The sequence below is a fragment of the Carcharodon carcharias genome, chromosome 3, assembly GCF_017639515.1.
Source record: "Carcharodon carcharias isolate sCarCar2 chromosome 3, sCarCar2.pri, whole genome shotgun sequence".
Classification (NCBI taxonomy): domain Eukaryota; kingdom Metazoa; phylum Chordata; class Chondrichthyes; order Lamniformes; family Lamnidae; genus Carcharodon; species Carcharodon carcharias.
The window spans coordinates 15670946-15684461 of NC_054469.1; the positions used below are offsets into that span (position 1 = coordinate 15670946).

The following is a 13516-nucleotide window of genomic DNA, read 5'->3' on the forward strand; positions in this document are numbered from 1 at the left end:
CAAGGTTTCATATGAACAAGGAGGAGGAGTAGGCCATTCAGCCCCTCGAGCCTGCTCCACCATTTAATAAGACCATGGCTGATCTGATAATCACAAATCTGCATCGCGCCTACCCCCAATAACCTTTCACCTTGCTTACCAAGAGTCTATCCACCTCTGCATTAAAAATATTCAAAAACTCTGCTTCTACTTCCTTTTCAGGAAGAGAGTTCCAAAGACTCACGACCTCGTGAGAGAAAATTTCGCCTCACCTCCATTTTAAAGGTTTCAAGCTTTGATCTCTTGGAAAACACTGAGAAAGCAGATTTTTCTTGTTCCGCATACTTTTTTGTATATTTATGCTCTTCCTAGATTGTATATAAATATAATTTTCTTTTAAACTGACTTCTAAATATCATTCACAGTATTACACTGTGTAACCAAATTGGATTCAGAAAGAGGGCCATTCATTTCAATAAGCGATGTCTACATCAGCATGCTCGCTCCACTTGATTCATGGGAAACATTAACTGTTATTAAACCTTAACCGGTTTAACAGATCTGGAAACAGAGATAGTCTACATCTCTGATGTTAACAGTGACATTCCAAGACAGTAAATTAATATTATTGTTCTCTTAGTCTGCTGCAAACATGTGAGCAATGCATGGCCTTGCAGTACGGATCCAGTTAAACACTTTATCTTGCTTCTCTTTGTAGTGAAAGTAGGCAAAGATCTGTTGGTGGATGCAAAAAAGGCAGGTAGCTGGGAGATACTGGTCATCCATCTAAGACCTTAAACTCCATTGCACCCACTACCTTAAACACATATGCCCTCCGCCACCTGTGCACCATTGTGGCAGTGTGTACCATCTACAAGATGCACTGCACCAATTCATCAAAGCTCATTTGGCACACCTTCCCAAACCCCACACTCTACCAACTAGAAGAACAGTGACAGCAGATGCATGTGATGCTTAGAGGAAAGCTTACAATTGGAGTTTTTAAAAAATTCATTCCATGAGAATGCAAGTTTAGCATTCATCACAAATCCCTAAATAAAAATGCAAAAGCAAAAAAAAACATAGGAGGGATTTGAAAGCAAAGGTGAAAATTTTAAAATTGCCAGACTAAGTGCCAATGTAGATGCAGTGGTGATAGCTTAATGAAACCTGGTGTGAGTTAGGGTATGACAGCTGAATTTTTTTTTCTTTCACAGGATGTGTATGTTGCTGGCTAGGCCAGCAACTGTTGCCCATCCCTAATCCTTCTTGAGAAGGTGCTGGTGAGCCACTTTCTTGAACTGCTGCAGTCCATGTGGTGTGGGCACACTCATAGTGCTGTTAGGGAGGGAGTCCCAGGATTTTAACCCAGCGACAGTGAAGGAACGGAGATATAGTTTCAAGTTAGGATGGTGAGTGGCTTAGAGGCGAACTTGCAGGTGGTGGTGTTTTCATGCATCTGCTGCCCTCGTCCCTCTAGGTGGTAGAGGTCGCAGGTTTGGAAGGTTCTGTCAAAGGAGTCTTGGTGAATTCCTGCGGTGCATCTTGTAGACGGTACACACTGCTGCTACTGTGCATTGGTGGAGGGAGTGAATGTTTAAGGTGACGAATGGTGTGCCAATCAAGTGGGCTGCTTTGTCCTGGATGTTGTCGAGCTTCTTAAGTGTTGTTGCTGCAATCATCTAGGCAAGTGGGGAGTATTCCATCACACTCCTTACTTGTGTCTTTTGAATGGTGGACAAGCTTTTGGGAGTCAGGGGGAAGTTTCTCAGAATTCCTAGCCTCTGACATCCCTTGTAGCCACAATGTTTATATGGCGGTTCCATTTCCATTTCTGGTCAATGGTAAGCCCCCAGGATCTTGTTAGTGGGGGACTTGGTGATGGTAATGCCATTGAATGCCAAGGGGAAATGGTTCGATTCTCTTTAGCTGGAGATGGTCATTGCTTGGAACTTCTGTGGCACAATTGTTACTTGCCACTTTTCAGCCCAAGCCTGAACGTTGTCAGGTGTTGCTGCATGTGGATACAGACACCTTCAGCATATAAGGATTTGTAAATGGTACTGAACATTGTGCAATCATCAGTGAACATTCCCAGTTCTGCCTTATGATGTAGGGAAGACAGTTAATGAAGCAATTGGGCTTCGGACACTACCCTGAGGAACTCCTGCAGTGATGTCCTGGGACTGAGATGATTGACAACCACAACCATTTGCCTTTGTTCTAGGTATGACTCCAACCTGTGGAGAGTGCTCCCCCTGATTCCCATTGACTTCAGTTTTGTTAGGGTTCCTTGATGTCATACTCGGTCAAATGCTGCCTTGATGTCAAAGGCTGTCACTCTCATCTCACCCTGGAGCTCAGCTCTTTTGTCCATACTTGGGCCAAGACTTTGGTGAGGTCAGGAGCTGAGTGCCCCTCTTGGGATCCAAACTGAGCGTCGGTGAGGTTATTGCTGACTAAGTGCCACCTAATAGTGCTGGTGACTACATTGTCCATCATTTTGCTAATGATGAACAGTGGACTGACAGGGCGACAATTGGCCACGTTGGATTTTTGTGGACAGCACTTATCTGGTCAATTTTCCACATTGCCGGGCAGATGACAGCATTGAAACTCCACTGGAACAGCTTCACGAGGGGTGTGGCTAGTTCTGGAGCACAATTCTTCAGTACTATTACCAGAATGTTGTCAGGGCCCATAGCCTTTGCAGTATCCAGTTCAGCCAATTTTGAATGAACTGAAGTTTATGGAGGGCGGAAGATGTAGGGGTGTCCAGGAGCGCATTGGCTTGTTAAATTTTGAGGTATCAAAGGTATGAATAAGAGTTTCAATACAGATGAACCAAATCAGGGGAGGAGACGGAGCTGAAAGTAGATGTTCTTGGGGATCAGATGTGTGCTAATGTTGCCAACATTCTGATTTAGCTTCAGATATTTGCCCAGGAGATGGAATGGAGTCTGTGTTTGGAGAAGGGAGTTTTTCAGACCAAAGACAATAACTTCTGTTTATCCAGTACATAGTTGGAGGAAATCTTTGCTTATTCAGTACTTCAGTGGATAAGTACTCATGACAACTCAGCGGCAGTGGATGGGTTGAGAGCGGGGGTAATGGATTGGGTGAATTTGGTGTACATGTGGAAACTGACTTTTTTTTTAGATGATGTCACTGAGGGACAGCCTTTGGATGTGAACTATGAGGGTTTCAAACACCACTTCAGAGGCTTGAACAGAAAATCTAGACTGACCCCTCAGTTACACAGCTAAGGTGGTGCTGCACTATCAGAAGTGCCATCTTTTAGATGAAATGTTAAACTGAGACTCTACCAGAACCCCCGGCATTATCCAAATAGGAGAGATCACTCCTGGTGTTCTAGCCAATATTTATCTCTCAACCATCTTAAAAATAGACCTAAAAATAGGTCATCTGGCGATTATTTAATTTGTTGTTTGCAAATTTGCTGTCACATTTCCTGCATTACAATAGTGACTACAAGATGTACTCCATCGGCAGTGAAACACTTGATGTCTCGACGTTGTGAAAGATGCCATATTCACACAAAGGGTGGTAAAAGCATTGACATGCTTGCACAAAAAGCAGTAAGTGCTAACTCAATTAATTTTAATTCTGAGGTCAATAGATTTTTTTTGCCAGCCAAGGGCATGAAAGGATAAGGAGCCATGGTGGGTGGACGGAGTTAGAGTGCAGGTCAGACATGATCCCAGTGAATGGCCAAGCAGGGTGGAGAGGCTGCTCCTATGTTCCTTAGTGCCTAACTACTTTCAGGTCAAAACAGAAAATGCTGGGAAAACTCAGGAGGTCTGGCAGCATCTCAGAGTAAAGAGAGTTATGTTTCAGTTCTGTGACCTTTCCTCAGAGCTTCAGCAGTAAATCATATAAAGAGTTATTAAAAAAGTACAATACAAAATAGGAGGCTGAGACATGATTAGAATTTTAACACACAGCACTGGTCTGTTGCCATTTCATGGGCCAGGATTTTTAGGAAGGCGGGGTTTCCCTTCCTGCCATCTGAGCCAGCCGGTGGTACTGCCTGCCCCAGAGCCATTTAATACTCCAACAAGTGTTAATTGGCTGAAGGCAGGTCTTCAGCTACTCACTCGGGAGGAAATGCCTCCTCAGAGTTGCAGTCATTCAGGCAACTCTCTAGTCTCCTCAGTGCCAGAAGCTGCAGTGGACAGGGCTTCAATTAGTCCCGAGAGCCTAAGTCCGAGGATTCCAGGACCAGGTATGTATTTTGGGGGTCTCAGGGCAGGGAGGGGAGGTGAGGCCCAGGAGGGTGGGCAGAGGGAGGTGGGAATGTTGATGGAGAGGTCAGTGGGAGGGAGGACCTGCGGGGGCCGGACCTTCTGGGGCTGGCGCCTGATGTTAAAAGGACGCTACCGATAGTTAATTTTCAGGCTTCCCTTCTTCCCTTGAACTCCTGCCAGCCTGAAAATTGAGGCTGTGTGGGAAACGGCCCTTAAATGGTCAATAATTGGCCATGTAAGGGCCTCAACTGGGGCCAGGGTCGGCTGGCCGGCTGGCCTAGGCTTCAACCGTCCAAGTGTAAAATTGCAGAGAGGTCGGTGCAGGGTGGACGCCCAGCTGGAAGGCTACCTGAGAAATCTTATCGGCTTCCCTCTCCCCTCTCCAGCCCTGCCTACAAACCTGCCAACAGGGGAACGTATGATTCCGCCCATGTATATTCTGGTAATTACCTGGAAAAACTCAGCAGGTCTGGCAGCATCGGCGGAGAAGAAAAGAGTTGACGTTTCGAGTCCTCATGACCCTTCGACAGAACTTGAGTTCGAGTCCAAGAAAGAGTTGAAATATAAGCTGGTTTAAGGTGTGTGGGGGGGGGGGGCGGAGAGAGAGAGAAGTGGAGGGGGGGTGTGGTTGTAGGGACAAACAAGCAGTGACAGAAGCAGATCATCAAAAGATGTCACAGACAACAGAACGAAAGAACACATAGGTGTTAAAGTTGGTGATATTATCTAAACGAATGTGCTAATTAAGAATGGATGGTAGGGCACTCAAGGTATAGCTCTAGTGGGGGTGGGGAGAGCATAGAAGATTTTAAAATATTTAAAAATAATGGAAATAGTTGGGAAAAGAAAAATCTATATAATTTATTGGAAAAAAAAAAGGAAGGGGGAAACAGAAAGGGGGTGGGGATGGGGGAGGGAGCTCACGACCTAAAGTTGTTGAATTCAATATTCAGTCCGGAAGGCATCCGCAGTTTTTTTGTGTTTATATTCTGGTAATGACCACTGTCTGGAGCTGACTGCTTTTGTCTATTGTTGCCAGGTTTCTCAACCCCTTGTAAATCTGGGCAGCAGTGTTTAAGCTTCAATTGAGCCCCCAGAATGAAGCCACTCCTAGGCTGGATACGCACAGGTTGCAACCTGTTACAAAGGTAGCGGAAGCATACGCGTAGGGTCAGAAGCCCCCTTTAAAAGTTTTAACCACCCTCCCTTGAGCTCCTCCTATCCATTGTGAGGGAGTTAATGTCGATTCCCAGATCCCTAACTGTTGATTAAATCAATGTTATTCAGAACTCAACCCTGTGGTATATCACTGCCAAGGACATTGGCTGATACAGAGGACTCTGAGGTACATGGTGCTAGTCTCTTCCTGGCACTGACTGGTGCCAAGAATGGATCAGCATTGAATCTCGTATAAAATGTACTTACCTATTGATTTCAAATACAAAACTCCTGTAATGCAACAAAGAGATTCCAGTCACATGTTGAAAGGCCTCAGTGAGGCCCCTCAGTACCAAATCCTTTAGGAATATGCACAGACTGGGGGAATCCAAATACAACATAAAATTATACTGTAGTTGCCCCTCTGAAAAATAATTTTATTCAGTGAGTTGTCATGACCTGGAATACATTGCTTGAAAGGGCGGTAGAAGCAGATGCAATAATAACTTCCCAAAAGGAATTGGGTACACTCCTGAAGGCAACAAATCTGCAGGGAAAGAGAAGGGGGGAGTGGGACTAATTGGATAGCTCATTCAGAAATGTATGATGGACCAAATGACCTCTTCCTGCTCTGTTCATTCCATGATTCTATGGAAAATTGAGGGGACCATCAAATCGCAACGGTTGCACTGGATGACGAAACAGGGAGCCAGCACTGATGTTTGTCAGTGCAATGCACTAGAGCATGGACACAAATGAAACATTTTGATGGCAGCTTCCATCATTCCCTTTAACGACTGCTGCTTAAGCCAAATGTAAACCTGGTGCTGAGTGTGTTCAAGGCAGCTCAGTTTTACAAAGAGGGCTTCAGGCAGTCATTGACCAAGATGGTGGATGGTGCACTTCCAGCATGTAATGAGTGTGCTTCACCTGCAATGTCAGGTGCTTAGGTGGCCGTTAGGTACTTGGTTAATGGGCATGATGTCATTGAGTTTCTAGTAATGATATTTTGCTGGTTTAAGATGTGAAAAGGCCCCTAGACTTGTGTTCATTCACATCTTTTGCCTAGTTTTGTGCCTATGCATCAATTATACTTTCCTTGCCGTTCTCTAGAAATGGAGAAAACCCAAAGACCTGTAGCTAATTCAGGAACTGAAATATGTCTTTTTTTTATTTGACTGATATAGGGAATGTTCAGGGATACAATTTTAATAAAGATATTAAGTGTAAGAAGGGGAAAAAAAGAAGAAATACTTGTATTTATATAGTGCCTTTCACAACCTCAGGATGCCCCAAAGTACTTTGTGCCATCGAAGTAGTTTTGAAGTGTAGTCACTATTATAATGTAGGAAACAGGGCAATCAATTTGCACACAGCGAGGTCCCACAAACTGCTATGTGCTAATGACCACATAATCTGTTTTTATTTAAGTGATATTAATTGAGGGACAAATATTGGCCCTTTGAAATTGTACCTTGGGAGCCTTGGTTTAATATCTCATCCGAAATAAGGCACCTTATTGGTAGAAGAGGCGATAGTGGAGGCAATGGATAGGGTGAAAATTGAAAGGGAGGAGGTTCGGGAAAAGCTGGCTATGCTTAGGGTAGATATGTCTCTTGGTCTGGATGGCTTGCATTCCAGGTTGCTAAGGGAAGGTGGGGGTGGAGTAGTGGATGGACTTGCTTTAATTTTTCTAACCTTCCTAGATATGGGGCAGGTGCCAGAGGATTGGAGTGTGGTAAATGTGCACTGTTATTTAGGAAAGGGTACAAGGACAGTCCTAACAATGATAGGCTGGTTAGTCTAACTTTAGTGTTGGGATTTTGAATCCTTAATCAGGGGAAAAAAATCATCAGACACTTAGAGAGGTTTAAGTTAATTTAGGAGAGCTAGCACGGACTTGTAAAAGGAAGATTGTGCTTGACTAATTTAATTGAATGTTTTGATGAAGAAACAGAGAAGGTTAATGAAGGGAATTTGGAGGGTGGTAGACAACAGTGTTCCCAAGGATCAGTATTAGGACCACTGCTGTTTTTGCTACATAGAAATAACTTGGAACTTGGAATGCAGAGTAAAATTTCAAAATTTGCTGATGATACAAAATTTGGAGGAATGCTAATCAGAATGATGCCAATTTCCTGCATCAGGACATAGATAGCCTAGCAGAATGGGCAGACAATTGGCAGATGCAATTAAATGCAGAGAAGTGTGAGGTGATGCATGGTAAAAGAATACGGAGAGGCAGTATAGACTTAATGGCACAGTTCGAAATGCTGTGCGGGAACATGGGGACCTGAGGGGTTCATGTGCATCGATCCTTGAAGTTGGCAGTTGAAGTTGAGAGTGGTTAGCAAAGCATATTGGACCTTGGGTTTCATAACTTCCCTGCTTTTTGTACTATTTATCCTGTATCTATATATATATATATATATATATATATATATAAAGCTCTGGTTAGGCGCCGACTAGAGTATTCTGTCTAGTTTGGTGGTCACCGGACTTAAGGACCGTCACAGCTTTCCGAGAGAGCCTAGAGGGGAGATTTACCAGATTGGTTCCAGGATGGTGATATGTGGGGTTAGTTACAAGATTAAGTTGGAAAGACTGAAGTTGTCCTCAATTGAGCAAAGGCAAATAAGGGGAGATTTGATAGAGGTGTACAAGATTATGACAGACATAAATGAGGGGAAACTCTTCTCATAGCTGATGGTGCAAGGGCTGGGAAACACAGATTTAAGGTTTTGGGCAAGAGATGCAGGGGAATGTGAGGAAGAACTTTTTTTTACACAGGAGCAGTAATGAGGGTGGTGGAAGAACGCACAAATTAAGAGCAGGAGTAGGCCACTCAGCCCCTTCTGCCTGCTCCGCCATTCAGTAAGATCATGGCTAATCTGAATGTAATCTCAACCCCACATTCTTGCCTTCCCCCGACAACCTTTCACCCCCTTCTTAATCAAGAATCTATCCAGCTCTGCCTTAAAAATATTCAAAGACTCTGCTTCCACCACCTTTTGAGGAAGAGAGTTCCAAAGACTCTCATCCCTCAGAGAAAAAAATTCTCCTCATCTCTGCCTCAAATGAGTGACCCCTTATTTTTAAACAGTCTAGATTCTCCCACAAGAGGAAACATCCTCTTCACATCCATCCTTTCAAGACCCCTCAGGATCTTAAAGGTTTCAATTAAGTCGCCTCTTACTCTTCTAAATTCCAGTGGATACAAGTCTAGCCTGTCCTGCATTTGGTCTCACCAATGTCCTGTATAACTGAAGCATAACCTCCCTACTTTTGTAATCAATTCCCCTCACAATAAATGATAGCATTCTATTAGCTTTCCTAATTACTTGCTGTATGTTTATACTAACCTTTTGTAATTCATGCACTAGGACACTCAGATCCCTCTGAATCTCAGAGTTCCTCAATCTCTCACCATTTAGATAATCTCTTTTATTCTTCCTGCCAAAATGAATGATTTCACATCTGCTGACAAATACTCCATTTGCCTGATCTTTGCCCATTCCCTTAACCTATCCATGTCACTTTGTTGCCTCCTTAACATCCTCTTCACAATTTACTTTCCTACCTATCTTTGTGTTGTCAGCAAATTTAGCAACCATTCCATGGGTCCCTTCATCTATGTAATTTATATAAATTATAAAATGTTGAGGCTCCAGCATTGATCCTTGTGGCACACCACTTGTCTTGCTATCCAGAAAAAGACCCATTTATGCCAACTCTCTGCTCTCTTTTAGCTAACCATGCCAATATGTTATCCCCTACACCATGAGCTTTCATTTTCTGCAATAACATTTGATGTGGCACTTTATCTGAGTATAACACATCCATCCATTCCCTTTTATCCACAGCACATGTGACTCCTTCAAAGGACTCCAAAAAAATTGGTTAATCATGATTTCCCTTTTACAAAACCATGTTGACTCTGCCTGATTGCCTTGAATTTTTCTAAGTGCCCTACTATAACATCTTTAATAATAGCTTCTAACATTTTCCCTATGACAGATGTTAGGCTAATTGGCCTACAGTTTTCCACTTTCTGTCTCCCTCCCTTTTTAAATAAAGGAATTTAATTTGCTATTTTCCAATCTAATGGAGCCTTTCCCAAATCTAGGGAATTTTGGAAAATTAAAACCAATACACCAATTACCTCACTAGCCTCTTCTTTCAAGACCTGGGGTGAAGTCCATCCGGACCTGGAGGTTTGTCAGCCTGCAACATCAATAATTTGCTCAATGCCGCTTCCCTGGTGATTGTAATTTTCCTGAGTTCCTCCCTCCTTTCCATTTCCTAATTTATAGCTATTTCTGGGATGTTACTTGTATCCTCTTTAGTGAAGACCGAAGTAAAATACTTGTTTAACTTATCCGCCATCTCCTTACTTTCCATTAGCGGAAAAGATCAATGATATCAAAAGGAATTTGCATGGGCACTTGAGAGAAATAAACTTGGAGTGCTACAGGAATTGAATGGAGGGAGTGGAACTTACCCAGTTGCTCCATGGGGAGCTGGCATGAACGCGATGACCGAATGACCTCCTTTTGTGCCGTAAATGACTCTCTGGCTATATGTTTGCCTTTATTATATAGAATACCGTGTGAATTTTTAGTAGGTGAATGAGTTCATTTGGGACACAGGGACAATTAGCAAGGATGTACTTCCTTAGACCTTCATTCACAATCTGCGTCACTTGAATTTCCTGTGATAAAATTTTATGTAATTAAAGGGTCTGGTTCTATAAGTAGAAATGCAACTTAACTCATTGAAAGTCAGTCTGAATCTAATTTTTTTAAAAAGCAAAATATCTTGAAAAGAGCCATTCCATGACACAATAGGTGGTTGTACAATGCACCATATGTAGAATAGCAGTGGCACAAGTTCTTACAGCATGCTACAGAATTAAACTGGGACATACACCTATAGTTTGGCAGCCAAACTTAGTGAGCAATCTCCTCCGAATGCTGATTTTTTTTAAAGCCAATTTTTTCGTTTAGATTAAGGAAAAGAGCAAGGTACCAGGAGTGCTCATTTGGGCTGCATTAGAGTGCTTAAGTTGGAGTTTGTAGAGAGAGGGACTTTTAAGGGTTAATTTCTAGTCAAAAGTCTAGTCTTTCTTGAATTTAGCAATTAACTAAAAGTTGCTCTTTGGGTTGGGAGAAGGTGAGTTTTAGTCCAGCTTTAAAACAGGGGTTATACAGGCTCTGCTTGCAGCTGCAGCTAGTTAATTGGATAACTGGTTTAAACAGGTTTTCAAAATCTAGATTGAGAGCGCATAAAAGCAGGCCATCTACAGTGCTGCTTTGTCTGCCCTGGAGTGCTGCTTTGGGCTGTATTAAAGTGCTTAAGTTGGGGTTTGGTCAGAGAGGGTGTTCGGTGAACAGGGAAGGAGGTGATCCTTTCATTTTCTACCTTTCCTCAGAAAGAAGAGCAGCGGCCTTGTTAAGTAGGATCTGGTGATTATTTCTTCTGTCCTTCATGTTCTCAAAACTAGAGCAAGTAAAAGTAAAGGGAGTAATTTAAGCATAAGTCATGGCAGGGCAGCACGGGCAAGTGGAATGCTCCTCCTGTGCGATGTGGGAAGTCAGAGACACTTCCAGTGTCCAAAGCGACAATGTGTGCAGTAAGTGTCTGCAGCTGCAGCTATTCAAAATCCACGTTGTGGAGCTGGAGCTGCAGCTGGAATATAGGGAGCTAGGAAATAAATTAAAAAGCAGGGCCTCAAAGATAGTGATCTCAGGATTACTCCCAGTGCCATTTGCTAGCGAGATCAGGGATAGGAGAATAGACCAGTGAATGCGTGGATGGAGAAATGGTGTAGGAGGGAGGGATTTAGATTCCTGAGACCTTGGGACTGATTCTGGGGAAGATGGGACCTGTACAAGCTGGACAGGTTGCACCCCAGCAGGATTGGAACCAATATACTCGCAGGAGTATTCGCTTGTACTGTGGCGGAGGGTTTAAACTAGAGTGGCAGGGAGATGGGAACCTGAGAGGGAAATAAAGGTAGGAATGAAAGACAAAAATAGAAAACAAAAGTGGAAGGTAGAGGAAACAAGGGCTAGCAGCAAATATGGCCATAGTATGAAAAAAGAAATATATAAGTATTTAAAAGACAAGTCTAGAGGCACTATCTGAATGCATGGAGCATTCGCAGTAAGGTAGACGAATTAACAACGGAAATAGATATAAACAGGTACAATATGATTGTGATTACGGAGGCAGGGAACTGAATATCCAAGGGCACTTGATATTTAGGAAGGACAGACAAAAAGGAAAAGGGTGGTGTTGTTAGTTCAGGATGAAATCAGTGCAAGTGAGAGAGGATATTGGCTCAGAAAATCTAGATGTAGAATCAGTCTGGTTGAAGCTAAGAAGCAACAAGGGTCAGAACATATTTGTGGAAGTTATCCAGAGGCCTCCAAACAGTAGTAGTAAAGTAGGGGAAGGCATTAAATAGGAAATTAGAGATGTATGTAGCAAGTGTGCTACAATAATCATGGGTGACTTTAATCTACATATAGACTGGGCAAACCAAATTAGCAATAGTACTATGGCAGGTGAATTCCTCGAGTGTGTATGAGATGGTGTTTTAGACCAGTATGCCAAGGATCGACTAGGGAACAGGCTACACTGGATTTGGTATTGTGCATTAAGAAGAGGCTAATTAATAACCTCGTTAGAGTCATAGAGGTCTACAGCAGAGAAGAAGGCCCTTCGGCCCATCGAGTCTGCGCCGGTCAAACAAATACCTGACCATTCTAATCCCATTTTCGAGCACTAGGCCCATAGCCTTGTATACCATGGCATCGCAAGTGCACAACCAAATACTTCTTAAATGTTATGAGGGTTTCTGCCTCTACCATCCTTTCAGGCAGTGAGTTCCAGATTCCCACCACCCTCTGGGTGAAAAAATACTTCCTCACATCCCCTCTAAACCTCCTGCCCCTTACCTTAAATCTATGCCCCCTGGTTATTGATCCCTCCACCAAGGGGAAAAGTTCCTTCCTGTCTACTCTATCTATGCCCCTCATAAATTTTATACACCTCAGTCATGTCCCCCCTCAATCTCCTCTGCTCCAGGGAAAATAAGCCTAACTCTAGTCTATCCAATCTATCCTCATAACTAAAACTCTCCAGCCCAGGCAACATCCTGATAAATCTCCTCTGCACTCTCTCTAGTGCAATCACATCCTTCCTATAATGTGAATTCCAGAGCTAAATGCAAAACTGTAGCTGTGGCTTAACCAGCGTTTTATACAGTTAAAGCATAACCTCCCTGCTCTTATATTCTATGCCTCGGCTAATAAAGGCAAGTATCCCATTTGACTGCATAACCACCTTATCTACCTATCCCGCTACCTTTAGGGACCAGTGGACATACACTCCAAGGTCCCTCTGATCCTCGGTACTTCCCAAGATCCTACCATTCATCGTGTATTCCCGTGCCTTGTTTGTCCTGCCCAAGTACATCACCTCACACTTATCCGGATTAAATTCCATTTGCCACTGATCAGCCCATCTGACCAGCCTGTCTATATCCTCCTGTAATCCAAGGCTATCCTCCTCACTGTTTACCACCCCACCAATTTTCGTGTCATCCATGAACTTACTGATCAACCTTCCTACATTCAAGTTCACATTGTTTATATATACCGCAAACAGCAAGGGACCCAACACCGATCCCTGTGGAACTCCACTGGACGCAGGCATCCAGTCACAAAAACACCCCTCTACCATCACTCTCTGCTTCCTGCCACTCAGCTAATTCTGGATCCAATTTGCCAAATTGCCATGGATCCTATGGGCTCTTACCTTCGTTATCAGTCTCCCAAGCGGGACCTTATCAAAAGCCTTGCTGAAGTCCAAGTAGACTACGTCAAATGCACTGCCCTCATCTACACATCTGGTCAATTCTTCGAAAAATTCAATCAAATTGGTCAGCCATGACCTCCCGTTAACAAAACCATGCTGACTGTCCTTGATTAATCCCTGCCTCTCCAAGTGCAGATTAATTCTGTCCCTCAGAATTGCTTCCAATAGTTTCCCCAAAACTGAGGTTAGACTGCCTGGCCTGTAGTTCCCTGGTTTATCCTTTCCTC

General features: G+C 43.3%; 1 protein-coding gene across 4 annotated transcripts in view; it reads left to right on the forward strand.

Annotated features, from left to right (window-relative positions):
- The window catches only part of mindy4 (MINDY lysine 48 deubiquitinase 4), a 194384-nt gene that overhangs the window by 119405 nt on the left and 61463 nt on the right, over positions 1-13516 (forward strand). Inside the window, exon 14 of one of the 4 annotated variants that reach the window (XR_005942690.1) lies at positions 3466-3578. The exons of the other annotated variants lie outside the window; for them this stretch is intronic. The gene's annotated coding sequence lies outside the window, so the exon portion shown is untranslated. The remainder of the gene's footprint in view (positions 1-3465; positions 3579-13516) is intronic. 4 annotated transcript variants of the gene reach the window in all.